We start from the raw sequence: 15,215 nt of genomic DNA on the forward strand, positions 1-15,215 counted from the left end.
CGTTCAGTTTTTAATTGTAGTGTCTGTTCTTTTACTGCATGAACTAAACTAAATGATTTTTATTACTATAAAAAATCTAAACGACGGTGGGGGTCGGTGCCGCGGTGGGCAAGTGACGTAACTGGTGTTGCGGCTTAACACCGGTATCACCGTCAGCACCGTCTATCGCGGCAAGCCTATTATTTTCCTGTTTGTTAATGTGAAGCTGCTTTGAAATGATCTGTATCCAAAATTCAGTGCCACAGTAGTGCTGTGGGTGGTTTCTAGATAATCGTTTACTGGCCGTGTCAAAAGAGTCCTTAAGTGTCTGTGATATTCTGGTCTCTAGATAGGGATCCTTCCATGAAAGTCTAGAAGATTTATTGCCAGGTTCTTTGCCACATTTTATCATCAGCCAGGTGAAAATCATAAACCCGAATGGTTAGAAAAGTAACAGAACACTTCTCCTCAAAAGGCTGTAGCACGACGAATAAAACACCAAAGTTAATGCTTAGTGTTTGGGGTTTGTTCAAATCATTACTATGAACAGAAATAGTCATGCTCACCTTTGCTCCAGTAATTGGTTCTGTCTAAAGGTTTTCAGAATAGAAATACAAATATATTGAACAAGTGAATACAAACACGTAAATAAGGCTTTATTTCAGATTTGCCCACATTTTTTCTTTATAAACAGAACGACACTGTGCTGTCATTTTAACCTCACATCTGACAGAACAAAACTTACTGATCAGAGCTAGAGAGAGAGAGAGAGAGAAAGAGGAGGCAGTGTACCCTAGTGGTCAAAGTGTGCACTATAGGGGATACTGAGGACAAAGGCTATGCATATTACCATACTACTGTAGTATACAGTATGTATACTATGTACAGTACGCAATTTTCTGCATTCATAAATGGATACAGATGATTTACAACAATGTACAGTAAATCGACAGTTTTACACAAGCATTCTGGTCATTAATGCATTATACAACAATTGTATTTACATGATTATTCTTTCTTTACTCATCAGTATTAATCTCAGGCGATTTAGTATAAAATTATTTGTCAATATGATTATAAGAATTCCACAAATTTAGGGTCCTTGTTTAAAAAAGCTTTGAGCCAGATTCTTATCTTAAATGCAAAAACTACAAAAACGTTTTTTTTTTTTTTCAAACTCACTCCGAATGCAACAAGTCGCTGTGCATTTGAGACACAGGCAGCTGCGTTCAGCCTCCCTTGAGACTGATTAAATTGGAATTTCTGATGCTAATCTTTGTTTTTGCACTAAAGGGCCGACACATCCTTGAAAAGAATGCAGCATGTATATTTAACGGCACAACTCTTACTCAGTACAGAGTATCAGTGAAGTCTGTCGCTCTGATGAAACACAACCAATTAGTGACAGACAAATTCTCATTCAATCTCATTCAAATAAAAATACTTTACAAATAAAAATACAAAATTCAATGGGACAATATAGGTTGTGTTGCGTACACCTGTCAAGACATTTTTGTTTGCTTGTACAAACTAAGGGTTGAGTCAAAATATTTTTTTATTTTTTTATTTTTTTATTTTTTTTATTTATTTACTTATATTTTTATTTTGAGGTAATCTACCTCTCAGTGGTATGCCGTGGTGTTCTGAAATGCAGAGGCAAAGTTGTAAAAGTTTTCTCTTTTTTTTAATCAAATGTAAATTCATGTCCTAGTCACATTTTCTGGTTAAATAAACATTACATACACTATCAGAGAAACAAAAAAACAATTCTATTTTATTTTTTTTACATTAACAATGTAATCAATATTCTATTTATTAAAGCCAAGTATGAAACTCATTAAGTGTTTTTAAGCATTTTACATTTATTCCTTAATAACTTAAGGCAGTAACAATACACTTCATTCAATATATTTTATTGGTGCACTTATATTCAGCCATTCTTTGTAATAGTTAACATTTCACTATAATTTTTCAGATCATCAGTCATCAAAGCTCAGTAAATATTGGTCACAGACATGGAGATTTAGCCTACTTTAAATTTCACCAAGCTGATTACTCACTAAAAACTCACACAGATCATGTTTACAGGCCATTTTAAGTCTTATTTTGACGTAACAAAGTGGTTAAATCTAAGTGTGTGAGTTGTTTACTTACTTTTTGAAATGAGTCTTCCCATTAATGCCATTGTATTGTTAATTCAGACTGATTTGCGAAAGCGGAACGCGCATGAACACAAGAGGTGGGATTTATCGCATGAACCAATCACAGACGAACATAACCAGTCATATCCAATCATATCACGATGGAGGCTTTGTCTCCTCTCACGTGACTTTCCCCCATTCATTCTCAATTACCGCCCAGCAAAGTCACCACACACTTAGGGGATCTATTAAAACTCAATGGGCTCAGGGGAGGCGAGAAAGACGCGGACTCCAGCTGTAACTTTACCTGCTGGTGTCGCAGTGGACAGAGTTTCTTTAGAAAAATTAGTGATTTATACACTTTTTAATGTTATATTTTGTAATATTGGCATTGTTTGATTTTTTTATTTTTTTTCATACCCAATATTTTGAGGAGACACTGCCTCCTAGAAGGAAACGCCCCTGCTCTTATAAATGACCCTGGAACAATTCTTGAAAGGTTATATTTTTGGTAGATCAGGGGTGTATTCCAGAAAGGAGGTTCAACAAACTCTGAGTTAAAACTTGAACTGTGAGTTGACTTACCCTGAGATGGGAAAATTTGTTTTCGGTTTCAGAACAGCTGAATTGTGTTAGTTCAATCCACTCTGAGTATGTTCACTCTGAGTGCACCACGACTATGAAAAGCCATGATCAATGGAGCTCCGAAATTATGATTCACCATGGCAACAGCACCCGAAAAAAAAGACTTTCGCATACTACGCAATACGTAACTTTAATTCTTAATCACTGTTACAATATCAGAGGTGAAAATGGCAGAACGGTAAGTTATTGAACTAATCTTCATTTTCATGGTGGGCTATCCCACGGGCAAAAAAAAATGTGGCAGCAGAAAAAAATAAACATAAAAACATAATTTAATTAATTTAAAATTAATTTTTCACAAAATTAATTGTGAATAATTTGTGTTATTTAACAGCTGTGGTGGTGGTTACGGCATATAGCCTATCTCGCACTACCCATCCATCTGGCATCCTTCCATTCAATACAGTAATTAGTTTCATTTTCGTAAGGCGCGATGTTAGGAATATGCATGTCATCAATGCATCCAACCACACTGGAAATCCTAAAGGAAATTCTAATTATTAGGTTACTTCCAGAGGTCACAGCAAGATGTTATCAAGTGAACGTCATTTAAAAGTGGTACCGCTCAAATAAATAGGCTATGCATGTGGATATGGCAAAATAAAATAAAGTAAAATAAATTCCACTCCTGATGTAAATGTAACTCCCCACGAATTAATGCAGCCTCCTCATCTACAGGATCCCGTGTAAAAAGACATGCCATTTTTGTCACATTTACAGTGTCTGCATGATGAAAATGAAAGTGCGGTGAGAAAAATCAAAAATCTAAAAAAATCTTGTTTCCATTTGCATTAAGATTATTTTTCTTACCCCAGTGGCAGATAATTTCACTTGTTTCCCCCAGGAAACAAGACTAAATGTTGTATTTTATTTTTTTATATAGAAAATCCATCTTGATTTAAGAATTTTTAGATATTTGTACTTGAAATAAGGCAAACATCTCAGCAATAAAAGCATTTTTGCCGCATGAATGAATGAATGAATTATTTAAACATCGCTTACACTATAAAAAGGGAGAGGAGACCGAAAGAAACTCTGGGTTTACTGAAGAAAACCTGCTCCCGACCAGGTTAGGTTCACAGAGTAAGTTACTATGGTAACTTACCGAAAGGTTTAGTTTTGTCTTTTATTGGAACCGAAAACACTGAGTTTGCCTTTTCTGGGGTTAACAAACTCTGAGTTTCCAACAAAACCCACTTTCTGGAATACACCCCTGGTAGATCAGTATATTGGCCTGGCCAATATTTGGCCATTTTGAGATTTATTCGGCATCAACGGATAAACATAACCACGACCACTGACCAAATAGCAGACTTGTTAGTTTTACTTTGTGTAAGATAGTTTATAATAAACTGTTTCTGTTTTAAAATACCATAAATACCATAATGGTAACACTTTACAATAAGGTTGTATTTGTTAACATTACTGAACTAAATTAGTTAACATGAATGAAAAATACTTCTAAAGCATTTATTAATCTTAGTTAATGGTAATTTCAACATTTTCTAATACATCAGCAAAATTTAAAGTTAATATTAATTAATAGACCTGAGCTAACGTGAGCAAATGAACCGTTGCATTTTTATTCCTAGCATCAACAAAGATTAATACTGTAACAAATGGCTTGGTCATTGTTAGTTCATGCAACAACTATAGTTAACTAATGGGACATTATTGTGATGAATATGATTCATCATGAGGCAGACACGTGATTGAGGTCAGTAAGCACCCCTCAACACACAGACCCACAATCCACCTCCATTCAAAACACAACATGCTTTTCTCTGCTCTTTTCTCTGAAAGATTACAATAATAAAATTGAAATTAAAATCAAATAATCTGGATTTTCTGCTTGAGCCGTTAATAATGTCTAACAGCTGTCACATGCAGCACAACCACATGCGGCGGTTGGCCTGAGGCCGCCTGATGAGAGGAAGACAGACGGAGGGAGAAAGAGACGGTTCCCTTCACCTGCAGGTCCACTAAACATCTTTTTTGCTTGTCTTGTTTAATGGCTTATTCTTCGAAAGCTGCTGTAGGTTAAGGGAAGTGTGAGCTTCCTCTGCTGAAGTGTAAAATACGTGGCAGGGTATGAAAATGTGATACGGGTTATGTGATACGGGAAGGATTGCCCGCCCAGATTGTCTTCTTTGTGTAGGGCTGCAGTGCCCGCCTGACCTGCAGCGTGAGGGGACGCCACGGCTGTGTGGCACAGTGCCAAGCTAAATATACTAAATATGAACAAACTAAATATGATAATACAGCAAACTGTGCCCTATTTTTACAGATTTTTTTAGTGTATAGTCCTATTTTATTATTATTTTTATTATTTTTCAAATGATAATGTCCCAAAATGTCATCAAAGGGGCATTTTGTCAAATTAGCTAAGTAAGTAAAACACACACACACACACACGTTTACACAGCTATGGAAATGAGGATATAGACTGCTGTTGTTTTTTCTATAAAGCCAATTGTAATTACTATAGACCAGATTCTACCCCTAAAAGAAAATGTTTTGCATTAAAAGGCATCAGGCAGTTTATTTCATTTATGAATTGTTTTTACGAACAAAAATGTCCCCGGATGTCCCCAAGTGAAGTTTTATCCAATTTAGCTTACTTCTGGGGATAATCCCTAAACTATTGCTAATAGTACACACATACACACACACACAAACATACACTGACCAATCAGAAAACCCAACAGCTAATTCTGCCCCAGCAAAGCTGTTAATCAGGTCAATAAATTAAGCACAAAATGATCCACAAACACATAGTTATGCAGCTTATCTGATGTAATGCTACAGACATACATATTTCATTAAAATTGTTGAAAGAGGTTAAACCAGTTTGGACATCTTGGACCCGTTTGTGGTAAAAGGGATAGAGTAAAGGCCTGTTCACGCCAAGAATGATAATGTTAAAGATAACTATAACAATAACGATAGTTTTGTCATCTGCTGCTTCACATGATGCTCTTTAAAGTCTGCTGGATTCTGATTGGCTGATGTTTTTATTGTCCATCAGCTGAAACTGCTTCCAATGATAACAACACAGAGGAACGATATTGCTATCATTGTGGCGTAGACTTCCCAATTCTTATAGAATTAGAATAATTATTAAAAATGTATAGTATAGTGAACAGGTTTTAAAGGTGCAGTAGGAGATCTTGGAAAATGCTAACTTTAGCCTGATAGCACTGAACGCGAACATCCCACCCTCCCTGAAAATCGCCGTTCAAAGCCACGCCCCCTAAACGCATATACGCACGCAGATCAGACGATCAGAGACAACATTACTACAATACATCATGTGTCATTAACCAGTGAGAAAACTTTATAGCACAGTTAGTAAAAGTACTACAATAGCACAGTTAGTAAAAGTACTACAATACCAGGAAGGAAGATCAGGTTGTTGATGTTTGCCTGCCATTCTCGCTCTGTCTGCAATAGCGTATGTGAACGCGCTGATGACGTATCCTTTGTGCGCGAACCGGGTGCGCAGAGGTATGCAAATACACATGTTGACAGGCAGGTAGGAAAGTCAATCAAAACGCTCGGAACGAGCGTTTTGATTGGACGAACATTTATTGGTCCTATGCCTTCCACAGAATATATCAATACAGATAAATACATTTAGACCACTTAACTTAATGATTGCTATCAGGGTGTGAAAAGACTTTTAACCAGCATAACAAAAAATTTTTCTGAAGACAATCACCTATTGCACCTTTAAGTCGGTTGCTGGTTTCAGCTAGGTTGGGTTTTCAATAGAAGAGCCATGAGAATCTCTATCTAATCTGCTCTCTAGTCATGTCCTTACCAAATACACACAAACAAAACATCAAAACACTTGTGCACCACATGACTGGATTGTGAAAAGTTTATGTTATATCGCAGATTTGAAGCACAGCGTTTGGAAAGGAGGGTTATTGTAGAGGCGGAGCAAGTTATTTTATATTCTGATGAAAGATTAATATGAAGACAACCTTTTTTTTTATTAATGTGCACTAATGAATTGTTCACACAGAGAGCAGGTAAGTGTATTACGTAAAAAGGGCACATTTTGATTTCATGTTTTTTAAAGCATGCAGGATAAGAATAGAAACCGTTTCTAACAATATCAGTGGAGCCCTTGATGTGGGCCCTAAAACTGCTATCTCAGATTGTTTTGGAAGTGAGAGAGACTTTATGGCTTGCCAACCTCTTATCTCCCAACAAACCCCTTCATCAGGTCGGCCTTAAACACCAGAAATGCTTTTATAACACCACTAAACACCTGTGCCTGCCTTTACATCCCCATACCCCCTCTTCTGAGACATTCATGCAATGAGCCCTTTAATAAAATCTCTCAGTACAGTAATTTATTCCCCTCTGGAAAGTAAAACACAAGAGTAAGCGGCAGTCAGCAGGGTTAACCTGTAAACAGAGCAGGGATGCTGGGATATCCAGACAGGATATAAGAATGAGGGGACAGACAGTGACGTTCTGCCCCTCCAAAACAATAAAAGAGGAGGGAGGGTATGTTTTTATCTTTGAGCAACATGCTGTAAAACACACACAAAGCTGTGATCGGAAACAATGGTCCTGGTCTGTGTGTGTGTGTGTTTGTGGTGTGGGGGGTTGCAGGAAGGAAGCCAACTCAACTCCCCCAGACAAGACGTGGTAAGAAGAACAGGAGAATCAAGGGTTTGGAGGAAATGGAGACCAAATGTTTAAAGGGGTCATATGACGTTGCTAAAAAGAACATTATGTTGTGTATTTGGTGTAATGCAATGTGTTGCAGCGGCAACAACAATAATATAAAAGTTACACCTTCTTTCTTTGCGGTGTTATGCAAATCTTCCCACACAGTGACGTAGACATGTGGGGGCGTGTTTAAACGAGCCGTTTTAGGAGGGCGTGGACAAGTCTTAACTTTTATAAAGAATATCTCTTTGGATTTGAGACTTTAGTCTTTGCAACTTTACAGATCTTCTTTATGCACCAAGAGCTTGTAACACTCCAAAGAGAAAAGAAAAATTTAAATCGCATCATATGACCCCTTTAATGCAACATCAAGTCTCAATAACAATATGCTTACACATGATAATTTTTCTAGAAAGGATCCGTGAAACAACTCCACAAACCAGTCATGATGGTGTTCAAACAGTTCAAATTAAGCCACATAAAGAGTTGAAATAGCTAGATTTTTTAGATTTTCTTTTTTTTTTTTAAAGTGAGTTGCTATGTTGTTCGCTTGTTGGCTCAAGACAATAACAGTTCTTTATTGGCATTGATGGTTCCATGAAGAACCTTTAACATCCATGGAATCTTTCCATTGCACAAAAAGGTTCTTTATAGTGGAATAACATTCTTTTGATTATTAAAATGTTTTTCACACTAAGAAAAAATGGTTCTTTTAAGAAATGTTCACTGAAAGTTCTTTGCGGAACCCGAAATGGTTCTTTAATGGCATCACTTTGGAAACCCCCTTTTGAAACTTTTTTTTTTAAGCGTGATATATTAAGTCTGTATGATATTCTATGGTCTCCAGATATGGCCTCTCCTTTAATGCAGGTCTATGACAATTCAAATCCATAACCCTAAGAATGCACAATAGTAAAGCTTATAGCAGTGATAATCAGGAACATCTCACTTCCAAATGCACAGGATTCCAAAGAAGAAACCATGACAATGTCACGTTTTTAACGCTCAATTGAGATTAATTTGATGTCTTCTCCTGTAACAGGTAAGGTGCTATACCACAAAAATTGCCCACAGATGAGCACAAAAGTGCAACTTCAATCCCAGCATAAGCATCAAACCAAAATGAACAACCGAAATAACTGAGAGGAGAAGTGAAATTGAGAGCTTTCTCCGAAACGAGGCCACATTTCATGAGTCTTTGAGGAACATCGCTGTTTCAAAGCCAAGAGAGCGTTGCGACAGCAGCCTCTGTCTCTACAAGCCACCGAGTCCAATAGCAGCTGAATAATAAAGCCACTGAAAGACACCACAGAAGGTCTTTCACTGAGCCTGGATCCCAACCTGCATCTGAATGCATTTGTACATCAATTCCCTGAAATATTCATGTTCTTTGTAAAGAATTCATGTGAGGCCGTGAGGGAGGCAGTCCCTGGAGGGACAGAGCGAATCCACTAATGAAGCTACACCCCTTTTACGCCTGTGGGACGCTATTGACCGGTCCGTTCACTTAACGAGAAAAAAACTGGTTTGGTGACCGTCCAGCTTGGTTTGCATGAACATCGTGCTTTTCTTAGCTTAATCTCAAATTAAATAAATAATGGTATTTGTTTAGTTACATATACATTAGCGGCAGACTACTTTGGGATTTTTTTTAAGGCATTTAATATTTGGTTAAAATACTTTTTGCAGAATAATATGCACACTCTTTACAATAATAGGTTGATTACACTGTTAATCTATCAAAGCATTGCATTGTTTGGGTGTCCCAATCAGCTCAACTGGTATCTGTTTGTCCCCCAAATGGCAGACAGGAGGAATGCTCAGGACACAGAAATTACAAATTTTGCCTTTATTTGCTGATGCCTTTACATATTTTATACACATATATTATATAATATTTAATCAGAAAATATGAAAAGAGAAAAATGTCCACTGTAAAATAGCACAGTTGTCAGCCAATGATTTCAAAATCTCAAATATATATCATTCTATCACTAATGTGCATCCTCTTTTACTTGTCCTGCTAGATACAAACAACAGTGTAAAATCCTGTGCTTTTCATCAACCTTAGACAATGCAAAATTGCCCTCCGTCATCCTCTTCTAGAATGAAGGTGTAGCAGTGGTGGTGTGGTAATAACACACAGGTTGAATGTCACCACATGAATCAAGCAGGAGTCATGGTTGAAACGGTAATGTTCCAGACAAAGCTATAAAACTCTGAGCTCTGCGAATTTTATCTCTAGATACAATACCTCACCTGTCTCAATCATTGAACAGTGATGACAGTTAAGGGCACGGCTGCATGATGGCACAAGCTGTGAGTGTACGACCAAGACATTGTCATATCCGGTTAGCAGCACACCTGCACCCTTTAGCTAACATTAGCCTAAATACTCATTACCCAAGACCAAACGGACACATCTACCACAATAAATTTAAGTGTACATGAGTGTATGGAAACTTCTGAAACAATGCCTTATTGTAGATATTTCTCATATATTTGATTCAGAGGTAAGACAGGTATCAGCATTTTTTTAGCAGGCTAAATCTATAGCCTAATAATTATTCTAAATAATTGTAAAATCATAATCTTTGAATCTGTTTGTTCCCAAAATCGTCTAAATGCAAGACACCGAAAGGCTATGTGACTTGAAACAGTAAGGCCTCAGTAGTGCAAAACAAGTATGTTCTTCGTGTATCTGATTTAGATTTATTATTGTCTATGGATGGTGAATTACCTAAGTATCGCCTTATTGATGAACAATGTAAAATGGATCATGTGGATCTTTCTTTAAGAATGGTGTAAAGTATTAAGGAAATTGCATCGGACTAAATCGAATTGCTCATTCCTAACACTGCAATACTGTATTGCTAAAATAATCGGAAAGCTCTAATTTAGGCTGTTAACTTTAAATATTAAAATATACCATTGGTAATACTCAAATAATAAATATCTACAAATGCACAAAAAAAATAATAGGCTGTATTTAAAAGATATCACGTGCATTCTGGTATTCAAAACGTTCATTGTTTTAATATGTTCTTATATCGTAAGTTGAAGGGCAATTTATACACATACCTTACTGAAAACATTAGCTGTTAGCTATATATAACCGTTGCCTGTCACAATTCATATTAAACCGATATGTGCACATCTCATATTTTTTCTAAATCACATTTACACCTCCACAATTCAGTTCATGTAGACAGAAGGATTCTAAGTCTTAAATCCGGACTTAATCAGCAAGGATATGAGCATAACAAACAAAAAAGGTAATATCGGCTTATCTATGTATCTACCTACGTTGGTTCTATAGCACCGAAAATAAGCTAAATATAAATAATAATAAAAATATATAATAAACATTCTGTAACCAGATTTTGGTGTAAATGGTTCTTGAATCGCTATGTGGATTCTTTGATGTGACATTATAGGTTTTTCAAACATAAATAAGCAATAGCCTAATCAAATACAGATCTGATATAAACATGGACATTGACTATTCTCTGAAATAGTGTGTAAACTCTTTGTTGAGCTTCCACAGAAATGCCAGCGAATCAAAGAAAACGCAACAAACCTGAATGCGCCGCCATCGGTAAGTGAGATGGATAATATTTCCCGGCTGGAAAATGAGGCGTATGTTGCACAGAGCCGTGGCCGGAGGAGGAGATGCGAGAGGCGGCGCGATGCACTAGAGTGGCCCGCTCTGAGAGGAGATGTGCTGGAGCGGAAAAATCACGACCCTCCATTCCAAAGAAAACAGCCGATATAATCCAAAATCAAGCGGAAATCAGATGAAACCTATGTACTGTAATCCGTATGCGTTTGCTTCAGTGGAAAGCGCGCCTCTCCTGCTCATGTTGAAGTCCTCAATCATCTTTTCTACAAAGAAAGAAAGAACAAACGTTATAATCTCGGTGTGGCACACCACCACAGCTGACATACATCTGCTTCATGCACTCAGTATTCGTAAACATAAATTGAGACCTAAATTTGATGTAGTGCATTCACTTAGAGAAGGGCTGCATTAGTTTTTTAGGCGTCCATTGAAATCATGTGAAAGAGATGTGAAAAGTCCATAGATGGCAGTGATTGAATAGGCCTGATAGAGACCGATCCTTAGTGTATGGATACGTGATAAAGATACACACCTTTTCCAGGACAGAGAAAAATTATGTTTTAAATTGAGATAGTATCTTCATGTTTTATAATTGCAGGCATGCACACATATGATGGCAAACAAACGACATGCGAACACTTGAGCATGACAAGTGACATATATTGTTTGCAGACTATGAATGTCGACTTCAGCCCCGTGTGTTGATTGTTTTTATTGTTAGAAATCATTTACACATTAGTGAAATCTGACCAGATAAATCACATAGGCTAGTTTTTAAGACATGTGCATGGCGTGAATGAAAAAAAAGAAAACGATGGCATTGATTAGATGCATATGATGAATTAATATGAAAAATAATTGTGATATTTTATATATCATATTTTAGATCATGTCCATTGTGTTTTACATATCGTGAGATACATGCACTTTGAATAAACAGGGCATCGGTTCACTTTTAATAGCAATACATATCAAACTAGTATGATAAAAAGCAACAACATATAAACTGTTAATACCATTTGCTAACAGAAATCAATTTTATACAAGTCCTTTTTGGTTTTAGCAGAACACACTGAAAGACAAGTGTGTGTGTGTGTGTGCGTGTGCGTGTATGTGCGTGCACATGTAAACAACTGCAATTTCCATTCATCTGGATGACCTGTTTTAGCTTTTATGCGGAGCAATTAAATCTAACAGAACCTAACACACAATATCTAGTGTCGAGTTCCAGCCTACTAATATTCGTTTGTTTTATATGTTCCCTTCAACAAGCCTTTTGTGCTCTCTCTTTCTTGTAGACTAGATTTGAAGAAAATTGCACAATGTCACACAATAAATGAATTATTTAAGTGGGTTCCTTAATTGAAATGCGCAGACTACTATCAATTACAGCATTTTCAGAAAAGATACAAATGAAATAAATGCAGTGTTTTCCGCTGATGCAGGCCATGCATACAAACCAAGGTGGCCTTTCAGCAAGCAGCTTTTGTCTCCGTCAGCCATTACCGTGCAGCTCCAACACTCCACAACAGCCGTCCATTTCGAGCACACAACATTCAATCACACACTGCATGATTTGTTTTAAACTTAGCCTTTGCATGCAGTTGTATACTTAAATGCTTTGTATCGACAGCCGAATCGTGAATGTTGTTAAATATTTGCATAGAATCCTGACGCAAATAGAAGTTGTTTTTGTCTCGTGCGTGACAATGCACAAAGTAGAATGCTAGAAAACCTAGTCTTTCTATGTCAAAGTGAGCAAAAAGCATAACTCTACTGGGTATCTTGTGTTCATGGAAGACAGAAACTCACAAAGACATTCACATTATTTTTATAGCTCGTCTGTCGGTAGTGTTATTCGGCTGGGAGAGCGCGCTGCCCGGACACAAGCAGTGAATCGAGCCTCTCTCATGCCGATCCGAAATAAATCAGAATTGATCATTACAGATAAGCATTGATCAGCGAAGAAAAACACCGATCTGACTCTGATAATAAAAGACAACTGGAAATTTGGATGATGCACGTTTAATTTTTATTTGTTCCTTGTCATGTTTCAAATCAGGTGCTGCTATGCAATATCTTTAGAGAAAATATTTCGAATTTAACAATAAAAAAATAATTCATTTGTAGAAATATTGAGCATAAAAGCGCAAAAACGATATTAATACAGATGGTATTTTAAATATACGTGATTACAGAATTCATGAAAATATCACTTGCAATTAGAGTTGCAAACTTAACAAGGCCATACAAGAATTTAATGTAGAAATATTCATTTCACAAAATTACATATTAAACAAATGCCTTAGGAATATAAATGAAGTGAATAAATGCGGCCTGTTGCACGGTGATTAAGTGCGTATATTTATTAATTATTTTACGTTTATAGGTTTTCCAGTTCCCTTTTGGATGCTGAACCATGAATGTTTGTGCTGTTTCGGTAGTTAACATTATTTTCTTTATTTCTTTGAAGGTCTTTGAAGACACAACCATGACATAAAAAAATAAATATGAATTACTTACTGGTATGTTATATCCTTGCATAACAATAAATAATTTTAATTAGAAATCAAGAAAAATATTCAGAGCAATGATGTCACTTATTTTAAATAGCATATTTCAGTGGTTCTGTCCTAGTTCCCCTCATACGATTGAAGCAGTTGTCGCTCGCCGGTCTCGGGCGTCTAAAGGCCACTGAAGTCGCGAATCGAGTCTCCAAACGGCGATTCTCTTATCCGGCGCCGATCGTGCGGCTCAACTCCGGAGAGTAAACACACCCGCTCATTGGTCAGATTCACGAAGGATAATGAGCTGGCGTCGCTCGCCTGGGGTCACTCCACGTTCTGATTGGTCGAAATCAGTAACCAATAGGAATCCGACGTGGACAGCGAGAGCAGTGAGGCGAGCGGCAAATTCAAGCAAAATACTAAAGACTGGTTACAATGTCTTAAAACCTTAAATATTCCTTTGCAAACGAGCACAGGATTCCGACCTGGAGCCAGTTACTGTGTAGCCGCTGTCTTAAACAACGTCAAACAGGTATGTATGTGATGTATTTTCTTTAAGAATAAGCCATCAAACAATATATGTGACTAATGAAAACAAACACTATTAAGAGTAAACACTATAGAGCCTTCAAAAATCGATGTATAAGTGCGACAGATCCATATATACCTATAAATGCACTGCACTGAATGTTATAGTTTGCATTAGTTTATTTAAAGCTAACAGCCCGTGTGTGGATTTATGAATAAGCTTTTAAAAAAGGCTCCATTTGGAGGAGGATTTGATTGGTTGGCACGTTGCCAACGTATTGTCACTCACCGAGTGTAAACAAGACTCTGATTGGCTGCTCGCCAGTCCGCATTGGGCTCTCTGAAAGGAAAAAAAAGAAATAAATAACAGGATCTGCGGTTTCAAGGCGTCCCAGGTTAGATGATGAAAACCGATAAGAAGGAACAGTTTCAAGGCGCTCCAAAAGGCGGACCCTCTATGGCCCTGGAGCTACACTCGGAGAACGCGAGAAGCAGAGAAGGAAATGTTCGATATGTTGAAGGATTCAAATTTGATGTTCGATACCTTCAGATCTGGAACAGATAAACATGAAACAGTCACAAGGCGGATTTCTGAACACATCGGTAACGATGAAGAAAATCGGGAAAAAGACGAGTTTGGATCAGCTTTACTCGAACCCATTTATTCTGAACGATAGATAAAGCCCGACGGAATAAAAAAAATAAAAAAACACGACGGAATTGAAAAAAGGATAGACAAAAACGCTACGCTACGATATTTTATTTCAATATATAAAAGGTTTACAAAAAAGGGAAAGAAAATATGTATCATTTTGTGTTTACATTCTTTTCTTCAATCTGTTTCGTTGAAAGGTATGTGCTCTTATCTAAGAGGAAATGTGCTTTTATATATAAATAGACTATTAACTAAATGTACATTTAAATAAAGTAATACATTTTAATTTACATTTTCAGTTTGGCTTAATGTTTGCGATTTACAGGTTACATACAAACTGTCTCATGCACGGCTCTTTGGGCAAAATTCTATATTTTTTTAATCAAATCTGACCTTGTAGAGTGGTGTAGTGACGTGTATATACAGGAATGTGTACTGAGAAACATTTA

At 36.9% G+C, this 15,215-nt stretch overlaps 1 long non-coding RNA gene across 1 annotated transcript in view; it reads right to left on the reverse strand.

Annotated features, from left to right (window-relative positions):
• The window catches only part of LOC107729210 (uncharacterized), a 53,074-nt gene extending 39,330 nt beyond the window's left edge, over window positions 1-13,744 (reverse strand). Inside the window, exons 1-2 of the long non-coding RNA XR_001638565.1 lie at window positions 13,600-13,744; window positions 11,035-11,339 (exon numbers count right to left, since the gene is read on the reverse strand). This is a non-coding gene — a long non-coding RNA (uncharacterized LOC107729210). The remainder of the gene's footprint in view (window positions 1-11,034; window positions 11,340-13,599) is intronic.
• Between the last annotated feature and the right edge of the window lie 1,471 nt (window positions 13,745-15,215).

The sequence above is a fragment of the Sinocyclocheilus rhinocerous genome, unplaced genomic scaffold, assembly GCF_001515625.1.
Source record: "Sinocyclocheilus rhinocerous isolate Xijiao unplaced genomic scaffold, SAMN03320098_v1.1 scaffold1630, whole genome shotgun sequence".
Lineage (NCBI taxonomy): Eukaryota > Metazoa > Chordata > Actinopteri > Cypriniformes > Cyprinidae > Sinocyclocheilus > Sinocyclocheilus rhinocerous.